The sequence below is a fragment of the Triticum dicoccoides genome, chromosome 4B, assembly GCF_002162155.2.
Source record: "Triticum dicoccoides isolate Atlit2015 ecotype Zavitan chromosome 4B, WEW_v2.0, whole genome shotgun sequence".
Lineage (NCBI taxonomy): Eukaryota > Viridiplantae > Streptophyta > Magnoliopsida > Poales > Poaceae > Triticum > Triticum dicoccoides.
Genome location: NC_041387.1, coordinates 327,708,674 through 327,732,683, shown reverse-complemented (window position 1 = coordinate 327,732,683; position 24,010 = coordinate 327,708,674).

Sequence of the window (24,010 nt, the reverse complement as noted above, 5' to 3'; positions counted from 1 at the left end):
TTTTTTAGCTCCCTATCCAATAGTACACGTGGAGTACTGACAACATCTGTACTAGAGTATGCAGTGCTCATAGTAGTACTCCCTCCTTCCATTTATATAGGGCCGTGGAGGAGAGAGATGTGAAAAAGTAAGGGGAGTGAGCTCTCATGCAAGAGCCTTAGCTATATACGCATTCCTAGTTAAATACAATAAATATGAAGAAAGAGATAGAGAGCAGATGGAAAAAAGTGCTAATACAATAGCCAACCTTATATATATTTTTGCGGGAAATAGCCAACCTTATAGCCCACACCACCTTATGAGTGCATATAATAGATGATGGCTATAGATGACATGGCAGTCCCTCATAGCCATCGACTGGCTATATTATTAACCATGCTCTAATGCGTTTTTAAAACCGCATTTGACTATTGACAAGATTAATAGTACATGAGATGTATAATGTGAAAATTATATCATTGGAAACTCCTTTCACATATGACCATATGCTTTGTGTAAGTTGCATGCCATATATTATTACTCTAACATTTGGTCAAAGTTAGCCTCGAAAAACACATTAGGCCCTGTATAGTAAATGGAAGGAGGGAGTAGTAGTGAAAGTGGATCCTCTGACGTAGGTATCCCTGCCTTATCCTCCCTTTCGGCCACTTACTGGCGGACCCCATGCTTGCTAGGCCCCGCGTGTCAGTTACTCAATGGGTTCGGCCATGCCAGGGGATCCTCATCTATAGTATACTCTCTCTGTTTTTATTTACTCTGCATAAAACGGAGGGAGTGGTAGTATAATAAATGACACGGGCGGGGGAGGGGGAGGGACGTCGGTTTGCTCTCAACTGCGGTCCCACAAGCAAGCGAAAACGCAAGACAAAGCGCGTTCCATTCGGTGAGCGACGTGGATGGTCCAGCGTGCCGGGCTGCAGCGCGAACGCGACAAGAGCGATGTACAGTCAAAACCGATTAACCGATCGTCACCGGAACCACTATTCACACCAGAACCTTCGCTGCTCGGCCTACACCAGCCACTGCCCTAAAACCACACCTAATCTCTAGCCCATCCCCCCACCTTTTGATCCCCTAGCCCGCATCAAGCGTCCCCTAGTTCACCAGAAAGCCATGGTGCACCGCAATATCACTTACTACAAGATGCTGACGCCGAAGCGCCACACAGAAATTGCGGTGGCGGTCGGCGCCATAGACCTCCGTTCCCAAGCTCACTTTGTGGCCGGCCAATCCCCGAGTTCTCTGGCGCCAAGCTACGAGGAGGAGGAAGCCGATCCAATGTTCATGGCGGAGGTTGCGCCGCAGAAGGCCCCCGATGGGTATGAGACGATGGACGTCGACTTCGTGCCGACGTTCGAGTCCCCCATGGTGCAGGAGGAGCAGCGGTTCAACATGGCGATACTAAAGGAGGACCGGGAGGCAGAGGCTCAACTCGACGCAGAGCGCGCGCATGCCGCTGCCATCGAGGCTCTCCTGCAGGCGGAACCGGATGTCGTGGATGTGAACCGGGCGGCGGAGGCTCAACTTGAGGCGGAGCGCGCGGATGCCGTTGCCATCGAGGCCCTCCTGCAGGCGGAACCGGACGTCCTGGACTTGAACCGGGCGGCAGAGGCTCAACTCGATGCAGAGCGCGCGGATGCCGCTCTCATCGACGCCCTCCTGCAGGCGGAACCGGACGTCCTGGACTTGAACCGGGCGACGGAGGCTCGACTCGACGCGGAGCGCACGGATGTCGTTGCCATCGAGGCCCTCCTGCAGCCGGACCGGACGTCCTCGACTTGAACCTGGCTGTGCTCTCGTCCGTGCAGAGCACCCGCACGCTCCACGTGAATGAGTAGCTGGAGGCTGAGGACAACCACGGTGCGGAGGCACACATCGGCAGCTACGGCTGGTTCGCAGAGGCAGCCAAAGACGACGAGGCCGTCTCGTTCTGCAAGCAGTGATAGTTTTTCTTTATGTTGTTGTTTTTATGGATCTTTCACTGTGTAAAAACATATATTTGTTATGCAAGTCGCCTAACTTTGGTCAGTCTACCATTTCAGGCGGTTGGATGAATATCCTACGTCTCCTAACCCTTCTTTCCTTCTTCATCACCTCTTCTTCTTCCCCAACAGACCACCGCACGGGCCATACGGATACTCCCCAACATGCGGTTGGATAAACATACTCTATGAACGAAAATTATGTGTCAGCAGTAGGATGGCTGAGTTTGGTTTGTTTACATGCGACATCACGTGTAAGTGAGGGTGTGTTCCCTTTGTTGGGTTTGCGGCGTGCAGGAGCAACTGTGTGAGGCTGCGGTGCGACCGCGGCGTGCAGGAGCGACCGTGTGAGGGTGCGCTGCGACCGCGACAGCCGTGCGCAAGTGTACCTCCTTCTCATTTGAAAACTTTAGGCAAGCTTGGAAAAAATGTGTGGCAAAGTTTGGCAATGTAAGGCCTAGACCCAAACAGGATTACTAGTGTTAAAAAAGAAAGGCGGGGTTTTCCTTCGCGGGATTTAATTAATACAAATCCTTGTTTCGTGTGTCAATTAATGCATATTTTTTCTCCAAAGACCAAAGAGCTAACCATCTCACTCCTCATCGCTTGATTAATGCAACGCCATGCAAACCAACGTTCTCACTTCCGCATGCATGCAGGGGATATTAATGTCCTTGGTTGCTAGTACGAGGCAAACCCCATCAATGTTGCCTCGATTAGTGTTAGTGGCCTTTTGCAAATTGTAATTTTGATATACTGGCCTTGTGTACAAAAAAATGGAGGTAGTAACTATATTTGACTTCCTTCCCCATTGCGGTGATGTTGACGATATCTTTTTTGTGTGGTTTGGCAAAGTGCGTTCGAAGGAGAAGACCATTGAGGGAGACCACAGTAAGTCGTTCGCAAGTGCTGCCTGCAAGCCGAGACATCCGCCTTATTTGCATCCAGGAAGTCCGTTGAACCGAAGGACTAGTACTACTAGGAGTAAACAATAGCGTCGTCCGTCCAGCTTAGTGCGGTCAGATGGTTTCTTGAAGAAGACGATGGAGAAGCGGAGTCAGCGAAGAGTGAAATGATGGTTGCTTCGTCCGTGCTTTTGTGATTTGACGCCTCACTGCTTTGTGATTTGTGATAGAAGGCACAGGGGAGTAGACTCTATGCTCTATACTGGACTACATGCGTCCAAGCATGGGAGAAAGAGGAGAGACATTGCATTTTTCTATTCCGTCAATCAATCAATCAATCAGGAAGCTTCCGTTCCATCTTTTTGGCTTTGGCAACACCGTCCACAATGGTTCCCACGATGCCAAAAGCTATTTTGACATTTGGCTACACATTGTGGATGCCCTTAACCGTACCACTTGGTTTTGCTCCTATGTGCTATCTATACAAATCTCAATTATATTGATCTAAAAAATTATAGAAACAAGATTAGTAAAAAGGAGGTTATTTTGCCACGCGGATGGCGGGGGAGGTTTCTTATTTTTAGAGGACATTGTCCTGGTGGTTTGCTAACATGAGGTCCCGTGTGTCAATGCATTACCAAGCCGATCCACGTCCCACATGAGGCAGAACAACGGCAAAACCAACCCGTCGTTAAGTTGAAGAAGATGAGGGAGAAGCGGATTCAGCAACGAGTGAAATGATGTTTGCTTCGTCCCTCCAACTTATTTTTTAGCATTATTACTTCGTCCCTCCAACTTAACTACGGGAAAGGTGAAGCTTTGTGATTTGACGCCTCATTGCTCATTACTATGCCGGCGCCATGACTGGGGTGCTTCACCCCGGCTGCTCTGCACTGTATTCTGGTATGGCACATGGACCCGGTAGCTTGATGTCCCACATGTCAGCGGAAGGGACTAGAAGATTTATGAAAGCGTGTGCTCCACTCTTACGACGGAGGATTACACGACACGACGGCCCAGTGAACTGTCACTTGTACTGTATAGTACTATAGTTTTGCTGTTTCGCACGATCCATCGATTCAAACCCGATTAAACAGGAAAGGGCGGGATTTTTCCCGCGCAGTAGATGATACTGGCCATACATTTCAAAGGCAATTTTAATGTATGCAAACTGAATAATTAAGGCCTTTCCCAGTGCTCCACGGTGTACAGGTGCTAAGGATGCCACATAGGCAGAAAAATGATGTGGCAAAACAATTAAAGAGGAGAGAGAGGATTATGGTGACCCCAACAAGAACCAATGCTAAGCACGTGAACCTAGACAAAAAGACTACCAATCAATGCATGAAGGAGTTCTATTACTAAACAATTAAATAGAGAAGGCTTAGCTACAAAACCTAGGCACCGATGCATTGGGGACATTAGTTGCTAAGCATTTTAATGCACTTAGCACCCCACTTTAGCACCAATGCATTGGGAGAGGTCTAAGTAACAATATGATATCTAGTAAAACTAAAAACACATATGATTTATTGTGTTAGAGTGTAGTAGTAGTGCTGTATTGCATAGTTGTTAGATGTAACATGCGAGAACGTGTAGAGATGTAGTTTTGGAGGGCCTATAGAGAGAAAAGCATAATACGGTCACTGAACTTCAGAATAAGCTGATTACGGTCACTATATACGTTTTGCGGTGATTATACGGTCACTTGCCCACGGTTCAGCATCGAATTGCACGCTGTTGACCGGCCAAATAGTCTGCATGGTGCCATGTTGACTAGTTAAATTGACCACATTCCTTGTGGGTCCCACCTGTCAGTTTGCATAGGGAAAAGGTCAGATAAACACAAATTTACGCAGGCGCGACAAGACTCCAACCCGTGTGCGGGAATCACCTGGTTGTGTATGTGTTTGTCAGGGCCTAATGTGTGCGCACGCACGTGTAGGTTGAGCACTTGAGCGTGAGAGTGTGTGTTGGTCGTGTGGTGTACTGGTGTGTGCATGCATGCGTGCGTGCGTGTGTGTGAGTGTTGCGTGCGTGTGTGGCTGCATGTGTACATGTGAGTGTTGCGTGCGTGCGTGGGTGCATGTGTTTGTGTGAGTGTTGCGTGCATGCAGTTTGTGTGCATGTGTGCGTGCGTGTATAATCACCACACCAGCTCCTGTGTGTTAAAACAGACGGCTCAGCATACCAATACAAGGCCACCTTGTCCATTGTGCCCGCGGTCATGACTTCGAACCACCGTCCAAATATTTTTTTGTCGTTTGTTTTCATTCTTACTAGCAAGATGCCTGTGCGTTGCACGTAACATCAAGATGCATTTGTATGAATTGTTTATCTTGTGAGAGAAAAGGATGAATGAGGGAAGGCCTTATTTGCAAATGTGGAGAGGTGTGTGGGTACCTTTTTGCAAAATTGCCATAGTTTCTTTCCTATTCGTCAGATATAAATCGGATGGCCTATATTGCAGGATGGCAGGCACACCATCATCACCAACTCTATTTTTTTATAAGAGTGTATTTTATGTATTTTATAAGAGTGTAGACGTAGAGTAGATACAAGCCGATAGGTGGGCACGATGGTAGTGAGATAATGTGATGCAACACTAGAGGTGCCACGTGGAGCGTTTAACTGGTTAACTAGTCATGTCTTGAGCAAATACAGAGTTGTACGGTGAGCCCGTGACTGTATAATAATCACTAAACATAAATGGTGACCGTGATGAGTGGTTTCTGAAGTCCAATGTACGTATCATGCTTTCGCTTCAAATACAATGATTGTCATTGCATATATCATGAGAGAAAGATGAAACATGCATGAATTTTCTGGGGGCTTACTTTTAGAGGACCTGGAGATAATTTTGTGTGCATACGTGAAATAGCGTACGAGGGGGTATGTGATGGAGAGAGAGATGCTCTTCGTTTCTCTTTATTATGACTAACTTTGTATATAGTATAAAAATATACAAATTCACAGTGCGGAATAAATATCATTGTGGGCACCATGCAATGCAAATTAGCGTTTGTACTCCTCCATATAACTTTGTAATGTTGTATATATGTAGAAACTCTAAAATAATTTTTTGGCCACACTTTATTCAAAAGGAATGTTGTATGCGAAATAAACGTGAAGAGAGGGCTTTTTAGATCAATAGGGTACGTGATGTAACATGTGTGAATGTGTAGTTGATGCATTTGGCGGGGCCCAGAGAGGTATGTGTGTGTATTACGTATTCGAGAGAGGCATGGATAGAGGGGTCGGGGGCGTGGGAGAGATAGCACGACAAATGAGAGTGGTCTAGAGAGAGAGAGAGACGAATATGATGTCACAATGAGAGATTCCATTCCCTTGAGTGTGTATATGCAAGGGGGGAGCGAATAGAGGCACCAGGAGAAATTTTTTGTATGTGTGGTGTTTGTATTGGTATGTGTGGGTGTGAGAAGATAATGAGACGTGGGGGCAGAGGGTGTGTCACCGTGTGAGGTCCGGTGGGTCGACGTGAGGCCCTTCGTTCGGTTCCGTCCTGCGCCACATTGGTCGGCCCATGACGCATTTAGGAAGACCCATGGATGACTAGTCGTACAAGACAAAGATAGCAGAATTGTGAAGGACTCTGTGTCCACTGACAAAGCCGGCTAGGACTTGCAACCCTAGGTTCTCGGACTAAGGTAACCCCTTTATCTCCGATATTACTATTCATCCAACCTAACTTTAAGGGGCATCCTACAGAATGCTCTGCTAGAATCATACTCGTCGATTAGGAAAAGAGGTGTGAGACAATGCGTGAGAGACGGGCCTAAAGATAATGTGCATACATGAGACACGTAGGCAGGTCCATGTATATAGAAAGGGTCGATGGGGATTGTGCGTGTGTATGCTTGCGAGAGGAAGGGTGCTTGTGATAAAGGTCAGTGAAAACAGTTGTAAATGGCTACGAGAGGGGGGGTTATATCTTGAGCATGTGTGCGAGAAAGACACCTCGGGAGAGAGTGTGTGAGCATGTGTGAGGGACCACCGATGGAGAGCGAAACCACATGTAAAAGACTGTTGTACACATTGATTAAAGATATAAATTGTATCCAAATATTAGGATGGGATCATGATATTTGCAATTCGCTTAAGGAGCGGTCATTGATCCATCAGACATCTGGATTCTATCGAATTTGAGCATGTCTATGTTATTATTCGACACAACTGATCCACATAGTTAGTATTTTGAACTCCAGACAATGCAACGCTTTAGCAATCGAATATAAACGTGAGTATAGTTCATGTTGTGTGTGTAAAGCACAGTATACATATGAAAGTTACACAACAAACATTATAAATAGCTACCTATGAACTAGCATACATTTGAATTCAACTTAAGGTGCTTTAAAAAAATCTAATTCAACATGAAGTCCATTCAATTATTTGAATTTGATATCATGGCATTTGTAAATCATACCTAAATTATGGGGGCACCAATCTTTGCTCTGATTTTGTACATAATAGCATATGTAGTCGTGTACAAAATAGACTCAAATTTAGCTCCTCCATTCCAAAATAATCATAGTTATAGGATTTTCAAGTGTCAAAATTTCAAAAAGAAGCGGATAATTTAATGAGGTTTTCAAACATACAAGGTCAAATATAACATTGTATATTTAGGTCAATCCTCATAGTTCAAGAGTTCTCTAAACGCGAATGGTTGTGTTTCAAAATTTTGAACGAAGCGCCAAAAGAGCCTCTACTCGCCCGAAACCGCCCGAGACCAATGTTTGGTAGTACAAGGAAATTACTTTTCTAATAACTCCAACCCGTGAAACCTACAGGCCCGACGTCCAAAGGTCTAAACCGGGGTAGGTTTGTAGCTTCATCTAGACGTCATGCAACTGCCTCCAAAAAACATTCATACACAATGGCCGCCGAAGCACACATGCATGCGGCCGAAATCGCTCCCGCCCACTGGACACCTGGGATTACCATCCTACCCCCGACCCATAGTAGGTCTGAAATTTAAGAGGGGGGCAAAGTTTGTACTTTCCCCAAATTTCAAACAAGCGCGTCCCATCTTCTGTTCAAAAAAGCCAAAAACAAGCGCGTCCCAGACCGAAACATGGTACCCCCCCACCCGTCCGATTCCCCATTCATACTCTATGGGCGCCAATACTACCTCTCCACCAGCCGCAAAACCCCGGCGTCCTCCATCTGCCACCCCATCCCACCCATCAACCGCCGCCCTCCTCCATCACGCCGGAGCCGATACCCCGACGTCGTCGTCCACCGCAACCTCAACCGCAACGCCCTCCACCACTAGTAGTTGAAGCCGAGGCCGAGCCGTCCGTACCCGAGCCAGTTCAACCACGCTGTCCTGCGCCTCACCGCTGCCGCTCCAACTTCGCCACCGTCCACCGCACCGAAGTTGTTCCTGCTACGCCGTCCTTCGCTGCCTCGGATCTGCTTCCCCTCCGCCGATATACGACCATAACAACACAGTCAACAATTTAGCCATGGGTTTGTCCAAGGATCCACGGCTCTCCAAAACATCGGTTCCCTCGGGAAAAACAAGAAGATCCCCGCGACATATCGACACCACACTGGCAACCAATACGGGTACTCCTCTTCCCTTATTCGTGCAAATCTTACGTGTCTGCTTGCACGGTATTCATCCCACAGAAGACACTAGTTGACGGCTTCTTCTTCATACTAGATGTTCCTAATAACTCGCGATGCACAAGGTTTCTCCTCATATACTATTTCACCTTAGCTAGAGGTCCGTCACCCCCCTGAATTTCAATTTTTGGCCAGTTGATTCCCAATTAACGGAAGCATTCCCCGACATAACAGGCGCTAGTACGCCTATTACGCCGGGGAAGCAGCGCCTTTAGGGGCATGTGCGGCCTAGAGCTATTGGCGCCCGATCTGGAGGTCAGCCGGGATTAAAGGGATGGCCTGGGGGCGCTGCCAAGCATGGCGGTGGTGTGAGGTCGAGGGGAGGGCGGGGCGGCGGAGGCAGGGGTCTGGGCCGGTGGTCGTTGGTGGTTCGAGAAAGATCGTCAACAGTGACGGGCGGGAGGTAGACGAAGGCCATCTGCCCGTTCCTTGTAGATCGGACGGTTCATTATTAAATTGACTGACCTATTTATTTTTAGTCGACTGTTATCTTAGATATGACCACATGTGGTGGTGTGCTGGAGGAGTACCTGCATTTCCTGTGCTCATATATTACAAAATCATACGGAGTAGAATCTAATTTTGTCTGCCATGTAATGTTGTAGAGCTATCATATGTCTCCTGTCATTTATTTTTCAGCCACCTGCTATCTGCTACTTTTATAGTGCACTAGTTCTGCACACACTTCACCCATACTCTCACTATTGTGTTTTTATGCAAGGGTATTTCAGAGTCTGCCTTGAGAGAAGCAAAAAAGATAAGAGAGAAGTTGAGCCAGCTTTCTTCGTGGTTAGGCACGACACGTTACAACGCTATAAAGGGTGCAATGTCAGCAGATGGAGACGGTAAACGTAGCTCTGGAGTTGATGACCTCGCTCACAATGAACCACTGTCGGGGAAACTGATCCGCGAACACCTATGGGGCCGGCGGACCGTGGCCCCTTTCGGTTCGGCGGGGGGCGGAGATCGCACGAAGAGCAGATCGAGGCGAAGCACACGAGCAGTGTACCCAGCTTCGGAGCTCTCCGGAGAGATAATACTCCTACTGCTGCTTGTCTGATCATATTCTGTTCTTGCTCGAGAGAGCTAAGTGTTTTCTGGCTTACGAAGGAGTCGAACCCCCTCTATGTTGCGCATGGGCCTCCTTTTATATGCTAAAGGGGTCACCAACAGGTGGCAACACAGAGAAGGGTAAAAGTGTAAAAAGAGAGGTGGTTGGTACAGCTACCTGTACAGTGCATCCTACCTAACCCTGACGGCAGGGGACAAGGGCATTAAATGCCCGTCTGAGTCGCCCAAACAGTGCAGAAAGGTACCGTCAGGGACGCCACCGCTCGCCATGATGGCAGTCTTGTTAGCTTCGCATGCCACCGCGCACCGCTGGCTGCACAGCCTCCCGCCACGCGCGCCTGGAAAGGCCCCTAGAGCGACACGTTGGTGGATGCTCTGGAGCATGGGCACAGAGTGGCCGCCTGCCACGGCAAGCGCCTTGCCGCGGCCGTTGTCTTGTCGGGTCCGGAAGCTTGTCGCTCACCGGGCCCTGATATGCCTTGGTTGGTTTTCCCGGCAAGCTCCTCTTGCCGGGGCCTTGTCGCCTTGCTGGGACGCGTGGCACGTCGCGGCAAGTTCCTTGGGATGCCTTAGTTGGCCTTCCCGGCAAGCTCCTCTTGCCGGGGCCTTGTCTTGAATACTTTGTTCTTGAATGGCTCCAAAGGAACCACGGAGGACCTTGGCGGTTGCCCGGCAAGCCTTGCCGCGGGGCGCTGCAACTGCCCGTGCACAAGTTCGGGATACTAGGGTACCCCTATTCTAGTACACCGACAGGAGCCCCGGGCCTGGGCCATACACGGTGCCGAGCGCTGTTGGGCCAGGCCCAAAACAGGGCACGGGCACACGCGGCCTGGGTTACGCCGTATCTGACTCCGTATCCACCGTGCCCTCCCTAACGGCACGCGTCGAATGCGGCGTCGTGGGAGAGATCGTGGGTGGTTTCTTTATTCGGAAGGGCGAAACGTCCGCCCCCTCCCTCTTTATAAGCAGGGAAAACAGGGGCAGTTCACCCATCTCGCCGTTTGTTGCTCCAACTCCAGAAATCTCCGCCGCTCCCCCTTCTTCTCAAAGCAGAAAGAGAGCAGCGCTCTGCTCCCCATTGCCGCCAGCATCACCAACGCCGCCGATCTCCCCCGCCACGGCAAGGGGAAGGGCGTGAAGTCGGCCGAGGCGCAGCGGCTCGCGGCACTGCGGAAGGAGCGGGCCCTCTTCCCCCCTCAGCTCGGTGCGCAGGAGCTGAGGGAGTACTACTACCTCTTCTGGTCGACGGAGACGCGTGCGCATCCGCGCACGAGGGTACTCCCGGCTACAGCTTCAGAACTGGCTCCAAGCGGGTACCCGTTCTTCGCATTGTTCTTCTACTGCGGGCTCTGCCCGCCCTTTTCTGATTTCTTCTGCGACATCATGAACACCTACGGGTTCCGCCTCCTTGACTTCACCCCCAACGCCGTTCTAACCATGGCAGTTTTCGCACATTTGTGCGAAAACTTTGTCGGAGTCCACCCAAATGTAGCCCTTTTCCGCCATTTCTTCATGCCTCGGGTCGAGAGAGGAGAGCCGCTTGCCGGAGGGATCGCCTGGATCTCGAGAGTCGGCAAGAAGGAGGCGTATCTGGAGGGTGAGCTCCGCAGCAAGTGGGAGGAGTGGAGAGCGGAGTGGTGCTGGATCTTCGAGGAGAATCCGCAGCCGTTCACTGCCCTGCACCAAGCCCCAATAGTGCGCGGCAATGATTGGAGCAATGTGGCCCCGGAGGACGACAGGCTGAAGATTGCCGTCACCCGAATCCTTCGCCTTAGGCTTGTCGGGCTCACTATAGGCGCCGTCGGCGCAGATTTCCTTCACCGCTGCATCGCCCCCCTGCAGGAGAGGGGGAGACCCGCCTGGGAGTTCAAGAACTCGACGGACATCATGAGGCTGCGCCCGGGCCTCAACTTCAACTTCACCGTCCTGGAGCTGGATGCGATGCTCCTGGAGTTGTTCACGAGATCCCCAACATCCATTCATGCTGCCGAGGAGCATCGTTCCGTTGTGCAACAATTTGTCGCTTGACCTGATCCGCGCGATGATGCCGTTGTGCGATTCACACGGAGTCGCGCCAACTTGGCAAGAACCTGCGGATGACGTCGTACAAGCGTTCTTCGACGACTTGGTAGAAGTGCCGGTCCGCGCCGACAAATAGAAGAGCCTCACCCGCGACACTACCGACGCGGAGCTGCAGCACATCGCCACTATGGCGGAAGAGGCTGCGGCAGCAGCTGCCTCGGGCGCGTTCGGGTTCACAGTGGAGGAGGCAGAGGCGGCAGAGGCGGCAAGCCTTGCCGAGCGCGAGTAGTTTGCCGGTGAGGAAGATCTTGCCGGCCCTGAAGCTGAGCCGAGCGAGGCCGGCGAGGAAGAGCCCGAGCCTTCAGACAGCTTGCCGCAGGCGGAGCCCCCGGCCCTGCCAAGAAGGCGTCTCCGCAGGGCCGGGGACGTAGCGGGGCGACAAACGAGCCAACAGCCGCCAATCCATGCGACACGCTCTACCGCGGCAAGCAATGTTGCCGCGGGAGCGCCTCACGCTGCTGCGGCAACTGGAGCGGGATCTTCCCGGTCCACCGCCACCGCCCCTGCCAAGCGGGCAAGGGATCCTACTCCTCCGCCTCGCCGCACCGGAGGGGAGCCAGACTTCGATCTCTCCGCGCTCAGCTCCGACGAGGAGGAAGAAGAGTAAGTTTCTTTGGTGTTCTTGTAGTTCTTCAATTCTTGCTGTTTTTGTCTTGTATCTGACTTGCTTCGATCTGAATCCATTCCTTTTCAGGATGCTGGCCCAGAGAGCGGCGAAGAGAGCCAAGGCCCCGGTGATTGTCATCGAAGATGATCCCACCGTGTCGGCAGGGGGTGTGTCTGAGACCACTTTGACGGACCCTGCAGCCACTCCCCAAAGCAGCCCCCAGCGCAGCCCCCAGCGTAAGTTTGTAGTTTACTTCCTGCTGTCGGGCGCGCATGGGTGCTCTTTTCTCTACTGATATCTTGCTCGTTGATTTGTGTAGGAGCAGAACAACCTCATTAGGAGGGCCCGGAAGCCGCCCTCGAAGTGCCATCCGCTTCAACTACGCCGCCAAGGGAGGAGTCCCCGGCAAGGGAGCGCTCTCCGGCAAGGGAGAACTCCCCGGCAAGGGACAGTTCTCCAGCAAGGGACGGCACCAGTGATCCTCCGGCGGTTGAGACCGCGACCGCAGATCCTAGTACAGGTAACCTTCTTGCCTGAAATCTTCCCTTGGGTTCTTCTTTTTCTGAATTTCCTTTCTTGGATTTTTGCTTGACTTTTCTCCCTTCTTCGTTCTTCAGATCCATCTGCTGCGGAGCCAATGGAGACTGAGGACGCCGGCGAGGAAGGCACGCGTGGCAGTAACGACGATGCCGCCGCCAACGAAGAAGGGGCCGGTGCTGATGAGCCCGTCAGCGAAGAGGCCGCCAAGGCTGCCGCCGCAGAAGCTGGCGAGGGGTCGGGCGATCGCACTGACGGCCCTGAGGCCGCAGGAGCGCCAGGCGCTGCACCGACCGCCGATCCCTCCGCCGCTGCCGCGGAGCCAGGCTCGAAGAGCCCCAGCCCGGCGCCTACTTGAAGGCCGGCGACGGTATCTTCATCAAGCTTCCCTGGGCGTCGAGCTCCAGGGCGCCGGTCGAAGGAGAAGCTTTCGATGAGGAGCTGCCTCCCTCCGCCGGGTTGTCGTTGGTCGATGCGCCAAGCAGCAGCAGTGGCGAGCCTGAGGAGGAGCAGCTGCTGCGGAAGCTGCTGTCACTCTACCGCGCACGACAAGCCAAGTTGGCTTCCCGGGAAGCGCTTGTCGCGAAGGCGGGAGTCGATATGGAGAAACGCGTGGAGGAGCTCCGGGGCCTCAATCAAGAAGCTCTCTGGTCCCTGGCACAGGAGCGGGAGCGGCTCGCCGAGGAGCGTACAGCCTTCCTTCTCGAGAAGGCCGAAGCTGAGGAGGAGCAAAGGCTCGCTACCGAGAAGCAGTCCGCGCGAGAAGGCGAGTTGGTGCAGCGGAAGGCCAACCTTGACAGCTATGAGGAGGAGCTTGCCAAGCGCGAGCAAGCGATTGGCGGGGCGCTCAAGGAAGCAAAGGACGCTACCGCAGCTACAGAGGCCGCCAAGAAAGAGCTGGAGGCGAAGGTGGCGCAGCTGGAGGCCAATATCAGGAAGAGCGGCGAGGAGCTTGCCGCGCTCAAGCGCGAGTGCGAGAAGGATGCTGCCGCCCATGGCGAGCTGCAGGGTCTTCTCGCTGAGAGGGGCAAGGAGCTCAGCGCCGCCAAGGATTCCAATGCAGAACTGGAGTTGAAGGTGGCCACGTTGACTCAGACGTTGGACGTCGCCAGGGAGCGCAAGGTGACCTTGTCGGAGAAGATCAAGGCCGACAAGGCACTGCTGGCAAGCATCGCCGTTACCAAAAACTCATTTAGGGAGACGGTGGAGCACTGGACCGAGGGTCTGGTGAATATCGCCGCAGTCATTGACGGGGAGCTAGCGCAGCTAGGGATGGAGGACTTTGGGTATCCCTCCGACGAGCATCTCCAACCCAGCGCCAAGCTCAGCCTGTTCTTCAAGGGCGTGGCGACGACACTCCAGCGACTCCGAGAAAGGATCCCAAAGCAGCTGGCCGACGAGTCGCGCAGGATTTGCGCGGGGGCTCTCCAGAAGGTGCTGATGAAGGTGGCCTTCTGCAACCCAGGCCTCAACCTCACCAACGTCCTCAAGTCCTTGCCGCCAGACGCTGATCTGGATGCGCTCAAGGCCCTTGTCGCACCCATTGTGGACAAGGTGAGCGAGATCAAGAGGGTTGAGGGCGATCGCGTAGACTAGGCCGCCTGTTTTCTCTTTCTCCTTGTCGCTGCTAGCCATATTATAAGATCAATCTGTTAGAGCTGCGACAAGTTATTTTGTAATATAACTCTATTTCTGGTATCAATTGCTACGTTATTTCCTTTACTAGATTCCTTCCTTTGTATGTTTTTACCCTACGCTTTTAGGGAACTTGTCGGCACAGGCACCCGACCCGCGAGCGCTGAGTGCGGGACGTCAGCAGCCTGCTAGCAGTGCCGCTTCCGACAAGAAACCTTGTCGTGACTAGATGCAGCACACTTAAGTTGTTGAGCGGACTCGAAACAAAGTAAGGGCGCAACTAGCTACGAGTTGGTTCCTCCGCGCACAGGTTTTCCATACAAAGCACGGTCGTTCGAGGAAGATAACTTAAAAATTAAAACTAATTGCTCAAACTTTGGCAACTTAGCTTTTCTGTCGTTTGCTTCCCGGCAAGGCAAAACTTCCTAAAACGACGCCTGGTCCACATCATAATCTTCTCCTTCCCCCCCCGGCAAACTTGTGTGCGAGGGAACTTTCCTTTGTTGAGAAAAAGAAAGAAGAGAAAAATAAAGATATGGAGCCTTTCGGCTCGTTATTGCTTACCGGGTGTAGGTGCTGCACAAAGTGTCAGATAACGCATGCAAGAAAGAACATAATGCATGAAATTGACAAGATGTGCGGAGCACATGAGCTTTACTTATGCACGGGATCTGCGCCCGGCTTTGTACAAAGGATTACATGCAACATCGGCAAGACTTGTACAAAAGGTGGTTGTCGGAACAGGTTCCGGCAACCGCGCCCTATGGGTAAAACTTACGAAGATGCTCAATGTTCCAGGAGTTGCTCACCGGAATGCCATCTTCGGTCTCAAGGCGGACAGCGCCGGGCCTAGTGACTCGTTTCACCCGATAAGGGCCTTCCCACTTCGGCGTCAACTTGTTGGAATTCTTGGCGGACTGAACGCGCCGAAGAACAAGGTCGCCTTCCTCGAAGCTTCTGGCTTTAACTTTGCGGCTATGGTAGCGGCGCAAAGCTTGCTGGTATCGAGCAGCTCGTACAGCAGTCTGAAGACGATCCTCCTCAAGGAGCAGTGCGTCATCTTGTCGCAACTGCTCTTGCTCAAACTCATCATAAGCGAGCACTCGAGGTGACCCGCATACGAGTTCCGTGGGGAGAACTGCCTCTGCTCCATAGACTAGAGCGAAAGGCGTCTAGCCAGTGGCTCGATTTGGCGTCGTCCTGATCGACCAAAGAACCACCGGCAGCTCCTCGATCCAGTTTCTTCCGCACTTGCGCAGCCTGTCGAAAGTTCTGGTCTTGAGCCCGCGCAGCACTTCAGCATTTGCCCTCTCCGCTTGACCGTTGCTTCTCAGATGAGCAACAGAAGCGAAGCAGACCTTGGCGCCAAGATCTTGGACGTACTGCATGAAGGTGTGGCTCGTGAATTGTGTGCCGTTGTCGGTGATGATCCTGTTAGGGATCCCGAAACGGCAAACAATTGACCTGAAGAACTTGACTGCTGACTGTGCTGTCACCTTCCTCACTGGTTCCACTTCCGACCACTTTGTGAACTTGTCGATTGCAACGTACAAGTACTCAAAGCCCCCGACAGCTCGGGGAAAGGGGCCGAGGATATCGAGCCCCCAGACCGAAAATGGCCAGGATAAAGGGATCATCTGGAGAGCTTGAGCTGGCTGGTGTATCTGCTTGGAATGGAACTGGCACGCTTCACACTTGGTTACTTGTGCAGTTGCATCCTAGAGGGCTGTCGGCCAAAAGAAACCTTGCCGGAACGCTTTGCCGGCAAGTGCTCTTGCGCCAATGTGGTGGCCATATATGCCTCCATGTATCTCTGCCAACAACTTTTGTCCGTCTTCCCGGCAAATACACTTCAATTTCACACTGTTGAGTCTTCTTCTATACAGTATGCTATCGACAAACTGGTACATACTCGACTGCTGGGCTACTTTTTCCGCTTCTTCTTGCTCTTCGGGAAGTTCTCCTGTCTGAAGGAAATGGACAATCTGCTGTGCCCATGCTGGAGCTTGTGGCTCGACAACAAGGACTAAAGGCACATCTGCTGCTGCGGGAACACCCGCTTCTACAGCGAGAACCTGCGGCTCTGCCGGAGCTTGATGTTCCCCGGCAAGCTTGCCTGAGCAAAGCTTGTCGGGAGCGTCTGCTGCAACGGAACAAACCATAAGGCTTGCTGGAGCAGACTGCTCCTCAGCATCCTTGCTGTTGATCTTGGGTACCTTCTTGGCGGCGGCTTCGGGGAGCTCTGCCGGAAAGTAGTCACCAGAAATCAACTTCCTCTTCTTGTTCTGTCCAGTTGATGGCGTTACGGATGGTTGAGTCAGCTTGAGCACAAAGACCCCTGGTTCCACAGGTAACTTTAGTGCGGCGCACTTCGACAGGCCATCAGCAATGTCATTCTGAGCTCTCGGAACATGTTCCATCTGTAGGCCGTCAAAGTGCTCTTCCAGCTTTCTCACTTCATCAACATATGCTTCGATCAATGGACTCTGATAGTTCTTGTTCACTTGGCGGACGACAAGCTGTGAGTCACCCCTGACAATGAGCTTCTTGATCCCAAGGTCTGCTGCGATCCTGAGACCGGCAAGCAATCCTTCATACTCTGCAGTATTGTTGGTTGCTTGCTCCTTGGGAAAGTGCATCTGGACTACGTACTTGAGGTGCTCTCCGGTGGGTGCGACAAGTAGCACGCCCGCACCGGCGCCTTGCAGCGAGAAGGCACCATCAAAGTACATCAGCCACTCTTTACTCGCTTCCTTGACGGGGATGCTCGTCTCTGGAATTTCTTCATCTTGTGTTGGCGTCCACTCTGCTATGAACTCTGCCAGTGCTCTGCTTTGGATAGTTGAAGTACTTTCAAACTTGAGGCCAAAGCTTGATAGTTCTAATGCCCACTCGACAATTCTGCCTGTTGCTTCTGGATTTTGCAGTATCCTCTTCAACGGAAAGCGAGTGACAACTGTGATCTCATGTGCTTGGAAGTAATGGCGCAGCTTTCTCGAGGCCATGCGAAGGCCGAAAAGCAATTTCTGCACACCAGAGTACCTTGATCTAGCCCCCTGCAGAAGTGAACTGACAAAGTAAACTGGGCGCTGCACCATTCTCTTCTGCATCTTGTCATGCTCCTGCGCAGATCCATCCTTGTCGGGACCAGAGCTTGTCGGCGAAGCCCCCTGCTTGTCGCTGGATGTATCTGCCGTGGTTGCTGGCTCATCATCTGCCTCCCTCTCTGCCACTAACGCAGCACTAACCACTTGATTGGTTGCCGCTATATACAGCAGCAACTTCTCTTGTGGCCTAGGTGCGACAAGTGTTGGAGTGGAGGACAGGTATCTCTTCAAGTCCTGCAGCGCAGCCTCCGCCTCCGGAGTCCACTTCATTGGACCTGCCTTTTTCAATATTTTAAAAAACGGCAGGGCGCGCTCAGCAGATCTAGAGATAAACTTGCTGAGAGCAGCCACGCAACCGGCAAGTCTTCATACATCCTTGACGCGCTTCGGTACTTCAATCTACTCAATGGCCTTGATCTTGTCGGGATTGGCTTCAATTCCCCGCTGAGACACGAAGAACCCAAGAAGCTTGCCAGAAGGGACTCCAAACACGCACTTCTCGGGGTTGAGCTTGAGGTTAATCTTGCGCAGATTTGCAAATGTTTCGTCCAAATCCTGAATCAGGGTCGCCCTGTCCTTGCTCTTGACCATTATGTCATCCATGTAGGCTTCCACATTTCTATGCATCTGCGGCTCAAAAGCGTGGTGGACTACCCTTGCAAATGTTGAACCAGCATTCTTCAAACCGAAAGGCATTCGTACGAAGCAGTACGTGCCACATGGGGTGATGAATGCGGTTTTCTCCTCATCCTCCTCTGCCATGAAGATCTGATGGTATCCTGAGTATGCATCAAGAAACAAAAGCAAGTCACATCCGGCCGTGGAGTCGACAATCTGATCGATGCGCGGCAAGGGAAATGGGTCTTTTGGACAAGCTTTATTGACATCAGTGAAATCGATACAAAGCCTCCATTTTCCATTAGCCTTGCGCACGACAACAGGATTGGCCAACCACATGGGATGGAGCACTCCTCTGACAAGGCCTGCTGCTTCCAACTTCTTGATTTCTTCTGCGATGAATTCTTGGCGCTCCACTGCCTGTTTCCTGACTTTCTGCTTGACGGGCCGCGCATGAGGACAGACGACAAGGTGGTGCTCAATTACTTTCCTGGGAACACCAGGGATGTCAGACGGTTGCCATGCAAACACGTCGACATTCGCCCGTAGGAAAGCAACCAGCGCGCTTTCCTATTTGGGGTCGAGAGTGGCACTGATGGTGAAGGTACCACCAGTGCCGTCCTCCCTGGCGGACACCTTCTTGGTCTCAGGTGGAGCTGCCATTGCCTTCTTACACTTGCCGGTGGAGCTCGATGGTGCGTCCTCGACGATAGCGCAACACTCCGAAGAGGTGCGCTTGCCGGAGTGGGCATCAGAACTCTTGCCAGACTTGGTCTTCTTCTTCCCCCCGGGACCTTCAGCGGCAAGTGATTTGCGATCTGTTGCGGCTGCTGCTTCCCGGTATATCTTGTCGGCGCAGATAAGGGTATCCTTCTTGTCGCCAGGGACAGAGATGACACTTATCGGGCCTGGCATCTTCAGAACATTGTATGCATAGTGAGAGGCTGCCATGAACTTGGTGAGTGCTGGTCGGCCAAGTATCCCATTGTAAGGCAACGGAAAGTCAGCGACGTCAAAAGTGACCCTCTCAGTCCTGAAGTTCAACTCGCTGCCAAATGTTACCGGCAACGTGATCTTTCCCTTCGGCTTGCTCCTTCCCGGATTGATTCCTTGGAACGTGCCGGTCTCTTCGAGCTTGCTATCAGGGATCTGGAGTTTCTGGAGTACCGCGGAGGAGATCAGGTTCAAGCCGGCCCCGCCGTCAACTAGCATCTTAGTGACCTTGAGGTTGCGGATAGTTGGTGAAACCAACATCGGCAAGCACCCGACTGCAGTTATGCGATCAGGGTGGTCCTCAATATCAAAGATGATAGGCGTGCTGGACCATTTCAGAGGCTTGCGTGACTCGACGGGTGGTTCTGCTGCATTAACTTCCCGCACCCACTGCTTGAGCTGGCGGTGCGAAGTATGAAGAGAAGCACCACCGTCAACGCACAGGACCTCTGTGGCTTTCTGGAACTCCTGCTCATCAGTCTCCTCATCATCCATGTCTTCATCGTCGTCGTCATCCTCATCCTTGTCGCAGCCGCGAGGAGGTCTGTCTCCTTGCCGCTGCTCGGCCTTGCCGTGGCGTCCTCCTCTGTCAGGACGTTTCTTGCCGGATCCCCCAGCACCTTCCTGGGCCTTCTCCTTGTCGTGCCGCTCGTATTCAGCTTTCTGTTGCTCAACAAGCTGCTCGACTTTCTTGCAGCTCTGGAGATCATGCCCCTTGGTGCGGTGGATCTTGCAATACTGCTTGTTGGTGCCGTCCTGCTTGTCGGCGACCGCCACGGCCTCTGCGGTAATCTCCTTGCTGGAGTCACCAGCTTTGGCCTTCTTGGCGCCACCACCGTTGCCGGACTGCTCAACAACTAGCACCTCTTTTCCTTTCTTCCTCCTGTTGTTTCGCCGCCGGTTTTTCTTTGCCGGGGCAGCATCATCACTGTCAGATCCCCCTGCTCCTATGTTCTCTCCGGGGAGACTCCTCCCTTCCTCAGCACGCGCACACTTGTCGGCCAGGGCATATAGCTCACTGACGTCTCTGATCTTGCATATCGCCATTTCCTCCTGCATCCTGCAGTTTCGCACGTTCTGATGGAACGCGCTGATCACCGCGGCAGGGTGGACGTCTAGGATGTTGTGCTGTACGCTGCTGAATCTCTGAATGTACTTGTGCAGGGGCTCTCCTTCCTTCTGGGCGAGCAGATGAAGGGCACTTTCTTGGCCATGAGGCTTGTGGCCGCCTGTGAAGGCGCCGACAAACTGATGGCATAGATCCGCCCAAGAAGATATTGTCAGGACCCCGACTCAATGCCACATCGATCTAGCATGTAACACCTCATATCACTTTGCGGCCTCACGCACGGTATTCCACGGGTGTCGCCTTACCTTTGCCCGGGACCGTTTGCGCCTTTTGGCTCACGTATATGATGATGTTGCTAGCATCCATATGATAAAGAGCCCGGGCTGACATGGCTAGTCGTAAACCCAAAGTGGCACAGACTTACAGGGACAGGCATCCATGACCCAGCATCGAACGTGTCGGTCATCAGCGAGTGAATCCAGGCTGTAGCACTGGGCTAGCAGGACTCCGGTGAACCGGGCTGTAGCGGGCTAACAGGACTCCGGTATTCATCGCGTGACATTTCCCCGAAGGGACAGACACAGGAACGAAGAAGGACACATGCCGGCCAGCCTAAGTGTTCCGGAGCAGTAGCAAGCTACCATGGCTCAGTGGAAACACTAGGAGACATTTCCCGGTAAGAGAGGCTACTAAAGATAAACAACTAGATGGTCAGATCCCACACATACCAAGCATTTCAATAACATACACACAATATGCTCGATATGTGCAAATACAACATGACTCTACAAATCAAGTATTTTAATCAATAGGCTCCGAGGAGCGAGATATTACAAACATGGGTCTCATGACCCAACAATCAGAGCATACAAGTCAAAGCACAAGCGGAAGCTATCATGTCCGAGTACAGACATCTATAAATGAAAAAGGCTGAGAAGCCTGACTATCTACCAGATCCTGCCGGGGCACAAGATCGTAGCTGAGGTAACAAGCTAAACGTCGAAGTCCACGCGAAACTACTAGTGAGACCGAAGTCTCTCTGCAAAAACATAAAATAGGCAAACGTGAGTACAAATGTACCCAGCAAGACTTACATCAGAACTAACTACATATGCATCATTATCAACAAAGGGGTGGTGGGGTTTAACTGCAGCAAGCCAGCTTTGACTCGGTGGCTATCCTAAACTACGACTGCAAGCGACTCTTCTGAGGTGGCGCACACGAGTCCACATATTCACCATATCAATACACCACTATGGATCCGCTCCCGTCTCCCTACGAGAACGCCATCCATAGCACTCACGCTTATCTTGCGTATTTTAGAGTATCCACTTTCACTTGTCTATGAACTGATACAAGCAACCCAGAAGTCCTTTTCCGCGGACACGGCTATTCGAATAGATGATGTTAACCCTGCAGGGGTGTACTTCTTCACACACGCTCTCACCACTTACCGCCGTTTACACGACATGTACTCGGCAACCTTCAAGCGGAAGCCCAACGTGGGTGTCGGCCACGGCCTACCTAAACACTCAAGTCTCTAGTCCAGGTTTATCGCCTATTCGGGTTCCATCCATGAGGAGATCCGGCCGGAGTTTCGCTCACAGCCCCAAACGATGTGAACAGGGTTCCCGAGACACCAAACGGGCGCCCGGTACACCGTGCCACGTGCCTACCGCATCACAGCCCACCCCTATGGTCAGCGCTGCGCACGGCCTCCAGCATACTACAAACACCAGAAACTACTTGCAACTCCTGGACAGAGGACAAGGGTGATCAAGAAGCCGAGAGGGTCCATTGGTTTCGGGCCCAATGCGTGGTAGTAGCTGAATCATGGATCACAAACACAGAACTCAGTTCCTGAGGACGGCTGCAATGAGACAACCCACCATGTACTCCTACATGGCCTCTCACCGCTACCTTTACCAAATCGTGTTCACACACTTAGCTCACACACAGTAGGACATGTTCACACGCCTCTGATTCATCCCCGATGAATCAGACCTGACTCAACTCTAAGCAGTAGCAGGCATGAAAAACAAGCATGAATGAGTAGGCACATCAGGGCTCAAACAACTCCTACTCATGCTAGTGGGTTTCATCTATTTACTGTGGCAATGACAGGTCATGCAGAGGATAAAGGGGTTCAGCTACCGCAGCAAGTAACAAATATGTCGTTGTTGTCCTAATGCAGTAAAAGAGAGCAGGAGCGAGAGAGTGGGATTTTATCGGAATGAACAAGGGGGTTTTGCTTGCCTGGCACTTCTGAAGATAACATTGAGTCTTCATCAGTGTCAACGATCACATCATCGGTATCACGTCTATCGAGAGGGGACAATACCGGCAACACAGAAGGGAACACAATCAATGCAATGCGCAATATGATGCATGATCATGACATGGCAAAAATGAATGTGTTTTGAGCTAATGCAACTAAAACCAGATTAAATGAAGTTGGTTTGAATCCAAGATTCAAATTCAAACTCCATATGTGATTATTCAAATGCCATTTAATTGATTTGTGCTAAACAGCAGCTATAAGTTGTTCTAACATGCATGGAAATGGTACAGATGGATTCCTTGAATTTTTCTGATAATTTTTCATATATAATTTATTTAATTTGGAGTTACGGTTAATTTTCTATGATTTATTTAAGTTTTAGCTATTTTCTGGAATTTCCTGATTTATTTTAATTCTAGAAAATACTTATTGCGTCAGCCTGATGTCATGATGACGTCAGCAGGTCAACGTGGCACAGTCCGGTCAACCCCTGACCGGTGGGTCCCGAGTGTCAGCGTCTAACTAAACTAACCTAGCTTAGATAAACTAACCTAACCTAACTAGCCGGGCGGGGCCCGCAGGTCAGTGAGAGAGAGGGGGTCAAACCCGGGTCAAACTCACCGGAATTGACCCGAGGCTCGTCGCCGGCAAGGCTAGGGACGGCGGAGAGCGTCGGGATTCGCCCTCCGATGACCAAAAGAGCGGCGGAGGGGCTCTACGGGATGCCCAGACCCGCGCGCATCTAACAGGACCAACGGAAGAAGCTAGGGTGGCCGGAGGCGACGGCAATCATGACGACGGCGGCGGCCGGAGTTCGGGTGGTGGCGGGTTTGGCGCTACGAGCGGTGGTTTGGCGCGCTGAGGGCACTGGGGAGAAGCTCTTGCTCCTGCGCATCTAAAGGAACGGACGGGAGGCCGCGAGGTGGCCGGAGTTGAGCACGGCGTCGACCTCGGCGACGGCCGGAGCTCGGGCGAGCTCGGGGTCGGGGTTAGGGAGCACGACAGGAGGAGCTGGGGCGTGCTACGGACTCCTGAGATCGCGGTGAGCACGTCAGTGGGCTCGGATGCGAGCTGGGGTGGCTGTGGCCACGGCCACGCCATGGCCGGCGGCGAGAAACTCTCGGCCGCGGTGGAGGAAGAGGCTAGGGGATGAGTGCGAGCTTGAGGGAAGGGGGAAGAGGAAGAGGGGCTCACAGGGGTTGCATCGGTGGCCTCGGGGAGCTCGGGGAGGCGTCGGAGGCGGCGAATCGACGGCGGCGGTCCTCGGTGGCCGAGGAGGGGAAAAGCATCGGGACGGCGCTTCGGGGCTTCTCCGGTCGCGTGAGTCGACGGGGAGGTCGAGGGAGGCACTGCGGAGCTCAGGAGCACGTCGGGGAGGAGAGGGGGTGGCGATGGCCATGGGTACGGCGACGATGACGGCGAGCTCCGCTCGGTGGTGTGCGCGAGAGGGCAACAGAGGAGGGAATGG